The sequence below is a fragment of the Perna viridis genome, chromosome 14 (assembly GCF_037379345.1).
Source record: "Perna viridis isolate PV_CMFRI_1.1 ecotype Kerala chromosome 14, ASM3737934v1, whole genome shotgun sequence".
Lineage (NCBI taxonomy): Eukaryota > Metazoa > Mollusca > Bivalvia > Mytilida > Mytilidae > Perna > Perna viridis.
In genome coordinates this window covers 8,742,475-8,756,147 of record NC_142458.1, presented here as the reverse complement: position 1 = coordinate 8,756,147, position 13,673 = coordinate 8,742,475, and positions in this window count along the sequence as shown.

Genomic DNA, 13,673 nt, shown 5'->3' with positions numbered 1-13,673 from the left:
TATCTTATAAGGATCTAAGGTCAATATTATTTACGTCATTTCTTGGCCAAAACAATTCTTACCCCTGACGAGTTTCCCGTTTGCAGAATCGACTAATCAGTACACATTGTGTTTTTCTGAACTAGAGGTACATGTACATTGTATTTCATGACATGTGCAACTTTCGACTTGCTTGTCTATAATGATTATACAGATCTACGTGACGTCATTTTTGCTATTGCCAGTCAGAAATCCCCCTGAGCAGAACATTTTACCCTTTTCGAGGAATTTTCCTGGTGAAAAATGTAGAGGTGTAAACGAATCCTAAGTATATCTGAAAATATTATATAAACAGTGAATGCCAGTTCTCTTTGATCTGACAGTTCTCTTTTATCTGACAGTTTTCTTTGTTCTGACAGTTCTCTGACAGTTCTCTTTGATCTGCGAACAAGAAGAAGAAGAAATGAACAATAGAAAATATAAAATGCCACAAAAATCCGACAAATCAAAACAAAACATGACATAAAAATCATCAAGAAAACCATATCAAAAGTTATTTGGTTAAGTGGTATTCAATGATATATACACGAGTGGCATATGGTCCATATTGGCTTGTTCCCTCTTTATCTATTGACCTTCCTCGGATAAAGATAATTGACCTTCAAATGTATCAATATTGCTCATAAATATCAATTCGTTATAATAACATGAAGTTATTCATAACATAGTAAAATATATACATGTAAATGAAAGAAAAAATATTTCGTGGCATTAGCACATTGTAATGACGTCAAAGTGAGGGCCACAGTTTTATGTCATTCAACAAAAACTGCTATAAGAATTTTAATGTTGTTGTTTTTCGATCATATTTAAATCCAAAAAATAAAGACTATGTCCTCACACCAGAAACACTTTTATATTTTCACATATGATTAAATATGTAATAATAAATGTATATATTAAATATGAAGTAAATTCATGGGTATTGATCCCCATAGCCTAGCAAAATGATACTACCGAGAAGTGACCAAAAAGTACAAAATTGACAGAATATCTCAATTGTAGTTAACTTCAAGTAATTATTTTGTCCTTTCAACGGAAGAATTCCTTATGTTTTTTTATTTGTTATGGATTCAACTCTTCAAATTCACAATCAAATCTGTCAACACTTTATTTTTTTGTTATATTTCAGGCTAATTAGAGCCTTTATCACCCCTTCTCCTTTGTCAAAACACTTTAAAGATTGTTAGATTATGTATTCAGATCTATGATGACAGACATTGCCTAGAAGTAGAGTTTGAACTTTAACATGTAAGTACAAATTTTGGCGGCAGCCCCTCTCCTCGGCTGAAAATGTTAGAAGGAAGAAAGACGCCCGGTGCCGGCAATTTAGTGATTCATTCGGGTAAATTTAAATGAATAATACAAAAGAAAAAGGAACAGATATGCAGAAACGCAACAAGTGCACCATTGTATAACCTTTAAAGGAATAATAAATACCAAGATCACCAAAAGGTCTTCAATTTAAAGTGTAAACATACCTTCAAGTAAGTTCTGAACGTCCCCAACAACTAAAAAGTCAAATAACGACACAAAGACACATTAATGACAAAAAAAATGACAATAGGGCTTAACAGTTCATTACTAACTTTGAAATTTTTGAATTTGATCTTAAACTTCATATAACAAATTAACAAATTGTGCGATGGGCAATACATTTAGTAGAAGATTTCAAAATAAATGAAAAAAATACCTCGGTGAACGTACGAAGCACGCGAAAATGGGAATGTTACACGTTTCAGGAGGTGTAACACGATAGCACAGCGACTTCAAATAATAGAAACAATCACTTCAAACGGAAGTATTAACATTCACCATATTCGGACCTATATTCGAGGTACGCGATTATCCTTAAATCTTGAATATAAGGCATATCTTAAGAGCATTTCTTTTAAATTAAGTATATATAAAACTGAAAATAAAATGTGTTTTGAAAAAGTTAAGCCGCGGAATAGATACAACAGCAAAGTCATTAAATATCTAGGTGTGGAATAATTGTAAAAAAAGAAACATTATCAAACGTATCCACTTCCGGAAAAGGATAGAATAAATCTGACCTCTCCAGACATGGGCATTTAAACTTAAAAAAAAAAACTTAAGACAACAAATAAACACACCATAAAAATTCAATCAGTAATATATCCGTCCTCCTTTACGGAATACCACAACATACTCGCAGTTGCTAAAATCTAGCTCTGGACTTACTACTTGTGCATGTAACTATACTTATTTCTATTGTACTAAGTTCCAGGAGATATGTTCACATTTCTTTAAGCTATGATAAGACACGCTACTCCACTAGGTTTTTTGGTAAGTGCAATGATTAAGGAAAACAGTCTCCAGTCAATATCATTTATTAAAATAGCGTATAAAATAACACAGAAAATATGTACATGTATCCCACTAACTGGGAGTATGAAAATGGTGAACATGACACTATATAACAGATAAAGTAAATTACTCCCCCTAAAACTTTGGAGAGTCTCCTTACAACAAAAAGGGATGGCATGAAAAACGGAAACTCTCAGCAATTCTTATATATGAATAATACACACAATAACATAGAAGATCAAAGAAAAAGGTGGTAGAAAGGGGTGGGTGGTGGTGGGTTAAAAAAAATTCAACAGTAATAAAATTAGGTTTCTACTTGATAGAGATAAATTGTAAGTGTCACATGACCCTTTTCTATCAATCTTATTGGTCAACTCACTAAATGACAAATTACCTTTCATGGGGTAACCATAGGGGAAACTTTGGCCATATGAATAATTTTATTTTCAAAAAATTGTTATCAGTATTTAAGGTCTTATACCTACCTTGATGCGTTTTTTTTTCTTTGTTGTTGTTTTTGGTTTCTCCTTTTGTTTTTTTTCTGTTTATTGGACATCATTGAGACTAATGAAAAAATAGACCAAAATCATAAAAGTCACCACAATTAAATAATTGAAATTTTAACAAATAGTTTCTTAGGACATGGTAAGTGCTCTGTCGTTTTGGAAATTTTTGCACCAACCCTTTGGAAATTAAGGGACTAAAAGGGGAAACTATGGGGTTATCATGAGGATTGATAGGGAAAGCTACTTGTTGATGCGATTTTTATTATTTAGATGTTAGTGTGTTACTTTTTGAAATTCTGTATTAAAAGTACTTACACCGCAGGCTTATCTCTTACCGTTTTGGAGTTAAGCGGATACAGATATGGGCCAAGCCCATTAGTCCAATTTTGATTTTTGTTGTTGTTGGAGTCCTCATGCTGCTAGAGTTTTTCGATCAGATTGCAGATATCTCTTAAGGTTTTTGAATAATAAGTGGTCAAAGAGGCAACACTACAGTTTAACATCGCTACTAGGTGACTAACTAGTCTGTCGTAGTGTTGTGCTTCAATAAATAATACATGTGGATGGAAATTATATACAAGATGGAGTATAAAATTGCATGAATGCATCAGAATAGAAATAACACGCAGGGGAGAGTAAAATATGACTTCATGGATATTTGATGATTGAAACTATATAAATCAATTTGAGATTTAATACCGTAATCTGATTGGTTAAAATAATTTTGTTGTATCTCAATGGATAAAAAAAATATTGACACACCCTTATTCAGTTAAATTCAGAGCTACTTTCCTCATGTTTAAAGATAAAAATATGTTTTAAAATTAATTTACTTTGGAAATTCTGTATTAAAAGTATTTACACGACAGGCTTACCTTTTACCGTTTTGGAGTTAAGCGGATACAGATATGGGCCACGTCCATAAGTCCAATTATGATTTTTTTATTGGAATTCTCATGAAAACTTCTGCTAGCGTTTTTCAAGAGGATTGCAGATATCTCTTACGGTTTTAGAGTGATAAGTGGTCAAAGGGGGCCACATCCCAGTTTAACGTCGCTACTGGTTGACTAACATTTCTGTCATAGTGTTGCGCTTCAATAAATAATGCAAAATGGTATCAACTTAGGTGCACTCACCTCGATACTTTTCGAAAAGTAAGAAAGTTCGAAGCGCAAGAAAAAAAAAGGGAAAAATGTTACAAACAACTAGTAATTTTTATAAGCAGAGATACTTCAGTAATTACTTCCATATTACAGTATTTGTTTTTGTTTTTTTGTTTTTTGTTTTTTGTTTTTTTTTTAGGGGGGGCTAGAAGTTTTTGAGCGTTAATGGATTCAAAAAACACACAACAGAACGATGATCTTTTTGCTAGCATAGGTTTGGATTTTAAAAACACCATACACGTGTATTATCTACATATATAATGCATCGTTATTCAAAAGTCACATGTCTCCAAGCCTAACGCTTTTAGATTATAAAATAACAAAAATTGATTTCGTTCAAGGTAGATAACTCATACAAGAAATAGTTTATTCGCTTTGACCTACGGCACATTGTTTTTGGCCAAGCACACTGACTAGACAACGTTATACACTTTTCAAATTGTTTCTGTCTGTAACGGTAATGCTACATACGCAAGGAAAAATTCAGCATCAGGAGATCAAACTGTTATAACGTGTCAATAACCAATAAGCTGTTCATAACTCATAATACATGTAACCTAGATACAAAAGGATAAAGTGTCGTAACAATGCTTGTTACATACTTTTCTTGCCACATTCCTTTAAAGAAATAACAGTAAATATTCATGCAGTCTCATTTATGAATTTGTTTTTACGTTTTATTCATATTTTATTTGTATTTAATTCCTTTTTACCTTTTAAACGTGGCTATCGTTCATTATTCTTATTGACGTTTAATTTGAGCTACTTCTCAACATAGATTATATTTAATAATAGGATTGAATGGCTTTGCTGACGAGGTTTCACAAGTTAAACTAGAAATAGAACAAACCTGTCTCTGACAAAATGCTTATGATGTACACTATATAGCTATCATAAAAGAAATATATACTAAAATGTCAAATAACGACAAGCTTCCTGTCATCTGTGCAGCATCCCTTCAGCACCTGCGTATTCAGTTTTCATATTGGTGACCTGATCCGTGCTCCCAGTTTGCAGTTGAGTCTGGGTTGCTCATTTACTTTTGTTACTTTGTATGTATGATTTTGGTTTTTATGTTCTTTGTTGTGTTTGTCTGTATACCATGACTGTTTTTTGTCCCCGGATTACATTCTTTTAATTTCCGCCAGAATCTTGGCTCCATTGATTACTCTTCTAAGCATCGGAGAAACGTAATTTTTGTCAACCCATATTTATATATATATATCGAAAATCTAAATTTCACAGTGTCGTACAATGCGGTTTTTACTTACATCATAATTACGGTCCGAAATACGACTGTTTCTACTCTCAAAGAAAAATGCTAAGTTAAATTTTGATTTAAATGCCAGCAGCGATGCAATGGCTGTACTGTGTGTGTTCCGGGATATATAAATCGGAGAAAGATGGTAACTAGAAACATACCCAGGGACGACTATTTTAGAGATGGTTTTTGACGATTTTACTCTGAACGTTGAACGTGTGCATACTTACATATAGTACAGTAGTTGTAGTATATTTTTTGTAATGTCTGCAATACTGCTATATATATATATACGATTTTTTGTATTATACTAATGTAACGTTAGCTGTTTGAGCTATATCATGTAAAGGTAGTGTCAATTTTAAGCTTTTAATGTCGTATTGATCTTTTATGTGCTATGTCAGACCTTTGGTATGAAGATCAGTTTTTATCCTTGACATTAAAGCTTGATATTCATGCCGTAAGCGGCCTGTGTATTTGGATCTATAAATGGGTCATATCATACAAATTTTTGGGGTTTTATTTCAAGGACATGTATGAAGTCTGGACTAATATTTAGTATAGGAGCTCTATTTTCTGAAGCTTGGCTTTATAGCTGCACATTTGATTATTTATTCTGAATATACCCTGTTGTGCTTGTTTACAACGATGCAAAGTATCATTTATTCAACTGTAATAAAAAGGGATTTTGTAGTTACTATTGATAATATAAAGACTAAACATTTTAGAGGGTGTCCATGAAAACTATAGCACAAAAACAAAAACCAAAAACAAAACAAAAAAAAAAAAACAAAAAAAAACAAAAAAAACAAAAAAAAATAGTCAGTGGGTGGCACATGACAAATTTTGTTTTCAATTTGTTTTATCATTTTCATATCACAAATGCATCCTTTCTCAATGTTGAATGATGGTTTTTTAATCAACTGCAATCGTTATAGAGAAATGAATTGCATACAAAGCATCATTTTCTGAGCCATCCATACTTGATTTTCAAAAAAAAAATGTGTTATTCGACATGCATATGATATAATCGTTTACTTACATTGGAACCAAAAATTATGTGGAACGAAATTTTAAAAAAAATACCATGTGCCACCAATATCATAGGAACTGCCTGATTTCTGCATGTAGAGCCTCCAATGAGATCAAGACTCATTTTTGGAGGGAAAAGTTGTCAGAGCGATGAAACGTTAATCCTGTCTAAATGAATAAATCAGGACTTCCAAAGCATCGGAAGATGCCGAAAAGCTAACTGTTGGTCTCTTTTTTCGGTACTTTCCCCGGTCCGAAATGTTATCCAATGAAACCAATGAAAAATTACCTAACCAAAAATGTTATCCAATGAAACATTAGGATACGGAAGCATATATGGGCCATCCTTTTTCATTTTTTTTTCATATAGTCGACTTTAATCTTGGAATTATCAACTTAAATCTTTCTTGGAATTATCAACATTAATCTTGGAATTTCCAATGAGCGTCGAACGAATGAGTGTCGGACTTATGACATTACCTCGGTTTTCTGTCTCTTAATAACTGAATATTATGACGATTCAATCATGCATACCTTTGTATTCAGGGGCGGATCCAGGATTTTAAGGGGATGTATAATTGACCGGGAGAGGGAGGTTGTTCTTGGAAGAATAGGCAAAAAATAATAAATCGCCCGTAAAAATATTGGTAACTTAATACATATTAAAATCTGCATGCCTTTGGGTACATATCTTCTTAAAAAAGAAGTGAAGTATGATTGCCGGCGAAACGTTTTTTTTTCGCGCTAGTTTTCGTCGTGAAGATATTGATGTGGTAAATAGTTTTACGAGTGTGAATTTTGTTCCGGTTTGACGATGTTATGAATAACTTCGATAGCCCGACAATCATAAGTCCGACGCTCACTGGTCCGACACCTACTGCAGCAATGCTAGAGGTTGTCTGGCAAGCTATTTTCTGACTTGGTACCATCCTAACCTCTAGCATCTGATATGTTGAAAGCCACCGCAAATGTTAATTAGCTAAACATGTGTTTTAAAATACTTTAGATCTTTTATTTACATAAAAAAGTTTAACCTACAGGAAATCGAACGATAAAAATCCTAAATATTTGTTAAATGCCTAGAAAACATTTGTAATGAAGACAGTTTTCAAAATGACCAACAATTTTGAATTAGGTCACTAATTTAACGGAATGCAATATATTGTTGACAAATCGAACTTAAAGTTGGTAAAGGCAATTCGTTGGTTAATTTGATATGTTCGTTTCGCAAAGTTCCCGATAATTCTGCCGATTTCAAGGAACGGCGGAACGAGCATTATGCAATATGGCGTCGGAAGTAAGAGGTTAAGGTATGGAGGAAAGGATTTCCAACTTCTTACGTTGTAAGAGTAGTCCGACACCCGTTGGAAATTCCAAGATTAAAGTTAATAATTCCAAGATTTATGTCGACAATCTGAAAAAAAAAGAAATAAAAAAAGGATGGCTTTAATACGCTCCCGTAATTAAGGTCGTTGATTTTTACTTATTGGCTGTACACTATTACCGACTTCCGTTTCCTGTGACAGGTCAGAGGCGATCATTTCCTATACTAGGAAGTCGGGAATAACCTGTTTAAACGGGGTGTTACTATAAGGCGGAAACGGAGAACGGAACGGAAAAGGAATACAGAAATTATAAAGAATGGAAGAAGTTTACAGCACAATATATAATAAAAACACAAGCTGAATTTATTGCAGTAAAACCTGTCTCAACTGAACGGTTTTGACTTTAAAACTGGCCAAGTTCAGACAGGTAATCGGTTTACCAATGTTTAAAATTGATATTGGGATGTCAGGTTTTGACAGGCATTCGAATTAATCGGTGTTCGATTTCTTCCCTGTATTCGTGGACATCCTTATTTTTGGATGAAAAGATATTTTCTACATGTTCTTAGTAAGACCTCTACGGTCGTATCAAGCTGTGCCATGTAAAACATTTTGTTAATCACGTGATTTATTTATGTGCGTCGGAATTTCACGACGACAAAGGACGAAGCCTGTATATTTTCAAAACCTCAAATGAAGTCATTTTAAAAACGCTCATGAGAAAAAAAAAACGACAAAATACGTTAGATCGCAAGTAAGCAAATATATTCCCCGTTAAAAATACAAAACAAAGCGATTTGGCCAATTACAACGTGGTTTAATTTAGTTACTTTCTGCCCGATTCCTGTAGGGAGTGGTACTCAACTAGGATGTAATTACTCATATTTCTTATAAAAGCAAAACAATTAGCTAACAATATTCATGATATATGATATGAACTCGGTGTAACGAAATAAGAAAAAAAACAATAATACGCTATCTTTTCTCGTTACCTTGGAAACGGGTATCAAATTGTGTCATTCGTATTTGTTGATATATCGACCAGGTTTTTGTCAATGAATTGGTTTATTATGTAATACAATGTCGATTGACAAAATATATCACACAGGTGAAAAATCAATAACACAATCTCCGTAGATACTATAAAACTCTCTGCGGGACAAATTTTGCAATTCCGGAAACGGCAAATTTGATATGCTTAAAGAAAACTGTAGAAGGATTATCTTTGCTGATCAAGTAGTACTTTAGTAGCCTAAGCATACCTGACATACAAAGAGATGAATAAAAAACTATCAAGAAAAAAGTTATTAACCATTTAAGTCAGATTTCCCATGGAAAAATCTGGAGTTCCTATGGAAAAAATAACACATTTCCCATGGGAACTTGTTTTCCCTTGTGATGATCCAAACTTCCCATAGGAACTTTTGTTCCCATGGGAAAAGTCCACTCTAAGATATATTAATCATTCTGTAAATCCATTTTTTCTATAATTTCCAAATTACAAATTACATTTGATTTCTTTAGAAAAAAAATTGTTTTAACCAAGGGAGGTAATTTTGTTGCATTAAGCAAAGGCGAGATAATTTTGAAGGAATATTACACATCTTTTTTTAAAATATCACAACTTGATTGTATCTTTAATTCTATACTGTTTTTTTTTTTTTTAAATCCTTTAAACCATAACATGATTCAAAAAAAAAAAATGACGATTAGAAGGAGATTTTGCAAGAAATTGAAACAAACAATTTGTTTAATGTGTATTATTTCTTCGAACAGAACTATTACTGTTTATGTAATATCTACAACAAAACAATTTGAATAGCATATCAAAAGGTATAACAATCACCACATATACAAGTTATTTTTCTCTCTTTTTTACAAAGTATGAGCCATCAATAACAACTGAAATCCACTAGTGCATCTTCAAACAGGTCATGGCTTGTAACATAATATTGTCTCAAAAGATCACCAAAAATCTGCACAGCATATTCTTTGCATCTAGATCTCCATGTAATGTATAGGAGCTGTTTACTGCATATTCTTTTGATAATCCTGCAAAAAAAATTATCTCTTTCATCACACATGTCAGTATAGTGTAAGATAGAAAAAAAGAAATCCACACTAATATCTCTGTATAAAAAATAATAAAATCACAACGCTAATTATCATTCGATCAAAAATATTGAAATAACATGACACACTGTATTGTATATTAGATTTACAAGGCTAATCCATAACCCCCCAATAGACAAGTTTTCTAGTATCTACACTAAAACTGGTTATGAAACAAAATAGCTTGCTGTATTAGTTTTGCCTCACTTTTGTGTGTTCATCATCCATACAAATTTAACATGTGAAATTCAGTATGCTAATAGTGAAAAAGCAATACTACAAACAACAAGATATCAAATGATTAAATAGAGCGAATATTTTGACAGACAAGTCAGAGATGAATGGAAAGTACTGAGTTTTACAGTGAATGATCTTCTTATCCATGTTGAATATACTGGTACTACTGTTATGGCATTACTGGTTGCATATTCTCTGGCATCAGCTTTATAATACATCAGATTTTAAGTAGATTTTTAAGTATTTTTTTATTTCAGTTTTTATTATGTGGAGAACATAGGAAACTACTTTAAATCCATGTATACACCTAAAGAAGAAAAAAAATGGAGAAAAATTGAAAATTACCAATAAATGTGTAACATTACAGTAAATATAAAGCAAATTGTTAAGACGAGAAAAAAATATATATATAAAAAACATATACATTATATACTGAATATGTCAAAATATGTATCACATGTCGTATCAACCCTCAACCTATGTCATTCCTTGGTCGGTGGCCCTTGGGATGATATAGGAGTCTCTGGTTGATACTGCATGCGATACATATTTTGACAGGTCATTTTCATTATATTCAGCATTTATATATTTTAAGATTTTTATTTGTGTGCTATCTTAGATATATCTACCAGTCCATGTAATAATGTATCAACCATCTCATTTTTTTAAATTATGAATGTGACTACATTGGGAAAGTATGATATAACAATTAGTTCATGATACTTGAGTCAAACTGCAGTATATAGACCTATTGGTTGCCGACAAATATTCAGAGTATCTCAGCTGCACATGGTACAGATTAATTTGGGGCTATCATATAGTTTGTATATGGCTCTCAGCATCATGAACTATTTGCTAAACTGTATACATGTTTAATGTAACAATATCACGCATAAATCAAATGACAGGCATCTCGCATACACCGTCTGAAATTTGGGGTGGGGGGGAGGTTCAAGGTCATAATTTTTCACAAATTGTTCCACAAAAAAATTGTCTTTTCTCAGTTAAATCTGCATTTAGTTCTATAAACCCCCCTTATCCCTTTACTAAAATCCTAGATCCACTCCTGAATATAATTCTATTTTCTTACAAATATACTGTAAATTAAAAAAAATATCATGATATTTTATCATTTAAAAATATGACAGACTTAAAATGGAAATATTAAAGACTAGCATTATGTTTGTTATCAGGTCAGCATAATTAGCATAATTTTCAATGGTTTTTTGTTACATATTGGATGAATTGGTTTCAGTTCTACCATATGTACTCAAAAGCTACTGTTCAAGTGCTTCCATACACAAATAATCATGTATAGATTTTTTTATAGAAATAAATTATTTCAGAGACATGCTTTTTTCATTGAGTACACATAAAATAACTTCACCTTTTGCCAAGCAATATTTCAGTGTCACAGTGCATCAGAAAAATAAGATTAAAACAATGAAAGCCTAGATCAATGTTCTATTACCGTCAGACGTAATAGAAAAACATTTTCCAGAGAGAAGGGCAAAAAAAACCAAGTTTGAGTTAAGTTAAAGTTGGATTTTTATTCAATTTTGGGTTGTTTTTCCAAACTTAAAAATTAATCTGATGCTTGACCACAAACCTATCCTTGGGCATGTTTTCTTTCGAGGCTAGAAATAATCAGGGATAAACCAGCAATAACATATCCAAAGGTAAATCCCAGGTATGCCATCCCATGCAGCCCCCTTATACTTGTAAAGGTTTGGCTATTATATTATAAATATCAAAATAATCAGAGCAGTGGCAGATCCAGAAGGGGTTGAGGAAAATCCCCTACAATTTGGGAAGGATTTCTTGAAAATCTCCTCCCCCCCTTTTCAAATTTGATTCATGCCTCCTCCCCCGCCACCAGATGAATGCCTCACTCTTCTTAGGTCAGTCATCCCCCACCCCTTATTTACAATTTCTGAATCTCCCACTGCCCAGTAATATCCAGAAGAAAGGTAAGTTCAAACATGCAATGAAATGGCTCGAGACATAACTTTGTCCACTATAGAAAGAATAGGCTTGGATCAAACTTATACAAAAATAGTTTCACGACAGTTCATGCAAATAGACGACCGGAAGTCACTTTATACCACTATTAGCTAACTCACTTGATAATTATGTTCACCATTAATTGCATGTGCCTGGAACGGGGATAACGGTTGCAAGGGAGTGAAACGAATATGAATCCTTCAGTCGGACCAAGCGTGCAATGTACATAAATTGAAAGGCGGATAGAGAAATTTTGAAAAGGATGAGGTTCTTATTATTATTTGACCATTTAGCACGAAATCAAGAATCACAACAGGAGTTTTTAGTCCAGAACCCTTTTTTGAGTTGTGCCACTGAAGTGCCAGGATTAAATTAATTACAGCCCTATTGACCAAGTTGATTGCTATATCTTTAGGATTTTATTAGCATTCACACAAAATAGCTTTCATTTTTATTATACTTTAAGAATAACTAAAATTTAACTTTTGTGCGAATTGTAGAAAATCAGAGAATATGACGAACGAGTGAATTATCTGGCATATGTGGTGTGGAACCCATAACAAATTAAAACTGACAGATACGAAGGTTTATCAATCGAAGAAAAAATATGTTTTTATGATGAATGTGTTATGATCAATTTTATAGAAAACGAAAAACATGTTTTACTTGTATGTCCTTTATATTCCAAATTTCATAACGAGTTAACAGTTAACAGAGCTTGTGATATTTGTCTGACATTACACAAGACATTACCTTCACACATTTTGTACCTTCTTTGATAAACTAATTAGGAAGGTAAATATCTAGTATAGGTATAAATTAACAGGTGATTTGAAGGGTTGCAATTTTCTCAATTGACACACGCAAAAACAATCAAGTGATGATGAGGATGTATGGTTTAAGGAAAAGAACGTAGGACAGAAAGTCACAGGACAAAAAGTCACAGTCTTGGTTTTAGTGAAAATTAGGATAAAAGTTCTTACATAATTATATTTTTTGGAGTTATCCACAAAATTATGTTATATGTACATGTCTGCACGTATTACAATAAAAGTTCTATCATTTCATGTGAAATGGATGTTTTTAAAATCATGATATATAGGAATGATAAAAAAGTTTGGTTATTTGAGGGACTTAACACTCCATGGCTACACATGTATATGCATATACGAGATTGGACATGGTCAGCTTTTGGCACATGGTTTTCAGACTAGCGTTTATGAAACATTAATTACAAATTTTCGAACCACAAGGGCATTTTGAAAATACAAGGCAGTCAAAATTTACATGCATTATATGTTTTATTCATAAACTTTTGGCATGCATTTAACACCCTTTTGTAAGATTTTCTTCCACACACAGCGAGTTCCATTGACATTCACCGAGATTGTGTTTTCTGTTTGGAGCATAACAGATAGCATAACCAAAGTCAAATCGAAAAGTCAATCCTTTCTTGTAACAAAACCCCATGTTTCATGGTCATTACAGTTGCATGGTACATGCATAACGAAAAGATGCTACATAATCATGACAGTTGATTGTTTGACTACATGTGGTAAAAAGCTATAAAAAAACAAAAACGGAAAATGTACTAATTGAAACAACTAAACAAAACCTACAAAAGACATATGCAAAATGTCACTGAAAATCCACAATGAACTTT